Genomic DNA, 1,867 nt, shown 5'->3' with positions numbered 1-1,867 from the left:
GATCAAGACATCTAGCAAATATTGTCGCCGTTGATTTTTCTTTAGAATCGTCATCCAGTCGACCAAGTACTCCAATTCAAATTTCCGATAATCCATTTTTTGAACCCGACCTCACAATTGAGAATCCGGAGAATATTCAGGGACGATTTCGAGATCCTGAACCATTAATCTTTCCTCCGGAACCACCAATCATTCAAACGGAGATTGTCGAGGAACAACCCATTAAATCAGAATCCTCTAGTGATTCAGATTTAACAAATTCAATCATGGAAAATCTGGAACCTCTAAGTATGGAAGACCGAATGCGAGCTAAACGCACTGGCCAAGGTCACGCAATTACTCAACCTGACATTAATGCACCAGATTATGAAATCAAGGGACAAATCCTACACATGGTGACTAATCAATGCCAATTTAGTGGTGCGTCAAAGGAAGATCCAAACGAACATCTTCGTACCTTTAATAGGATCTGCACTCTATTCCAAATCAGAGAAGTGGAGGATGAACAGATCTATTTCATGTTATTTTCCTGGACTTTAAAGGGAGAAGCCAAAGATTGGTTATAATCGTTACCTGAAGGGGCGATTGATACATGAGATGTTTTAGTTGAAAATTTTCTTAAACAATTCTTTCCGGCATCTAAAGCCGTGAGACTTCAAGGAGAAATTGTTACGTTCACACAAAAGCCAAACGAAACTCTGTATGAGGCGTGGACAATGAAATGTCCCGTTCTTATTGATTAAAAACGTTCCATATTAATTGATTTCATTGCGAGGTTTTGACCTCTATATGAGACGTTTTTCAAAGACTGCATTCATTTTAAAACAAACCATAACCTTTATTTCATCAATAAAGGTTTAAAAAGCTTTACGTAGATTATCAAATAATGATAATCTAAAATATCCTGTTTACACACGACCATTACATAATGGTTTACAATACAAATATGTTACAACAAAATAAGTTTCTTGAATGCAGTTTTTACACAATATCATACAAACATGGACTCCAAATATCGTCCTTATTTAAGTATGCGACAGCGGAAGCTCTTAATAATCACCTGAGAATAAACATGCTTAAAACGTCAACAAAAATGTTGGTGAGTTATAGGTTTAACCTATCTATATCAAATCATAATAATAGACCACACGATTTCATATTTCAATACACATCCCATACATAGAGATAAAAATCATTCATATGGTGAACACCTGGTAACCGACATTAACAAGATGCATATATATAAGAATATCCCCATCATTCCGGGACACCCTTCGGATATGATATAAATTTCGAAGTACTAAAGCATCCGGTACTTTGGATGGGGTTTGTTAGGCCCAATAGATCTATCTTTAGGATTCGCGTCAATTAGGGTGTCTGTTCCCTAATTCTTAGATTACCAGACTTAATAAAAAGGGGCATATTCGATTTCGATAATTCAACCATAGAATGTAGTTTCACGTACTTGTGTCTATTTTGTAAATCATTTATAAAACCTGCATGTATTCTCATCCCAAAAATATTAGATTTTAAAAGTGGGACTATAACTCACTTTCACAGATTTTTACTTCGTCGGGAAGTAAGACTTGGCCACTGGTTGATTCACGAACCTATAACAATATATACATATATATCAAAATATGTTTAAAATATATTTACAACACTTTTAATATATTTTGATGTTTTAAGTTTATTAAGTCAGCTGTCCTCGTTAGTAACCTACAACTAGTTGTCCACAGTTAGATGTACAGAAATAAATCGATAAATATTATCTTGAATCAATCCACGACCCAGTGTATACGTATCTCAGTATTGATCACAACTCAAACTATATATATTTTGGAATCAACCTCAACCCTGTATAGCT

This window comes from Rutidosis leptorrhynchoides, chromosome 11 (assembly GCF_046630445.1).
Source record: "Rutidosis leptorrhynchoides isolate AG116_Rl617_1_P2 chromosome 11, CSIRO_AGI_Rlap_v1, whole genome shotgun sequence".
NCBI classification, from domain to species: Eukaryota; Viridiplantae; Streptophyta; class Magnoliopsida; order Asterales; family Asteraceae; genus Rutidosis; species Rutidosis leptorrhynchoides.
Note: the sequence above shows the minus strand (reverse complement) of the source record.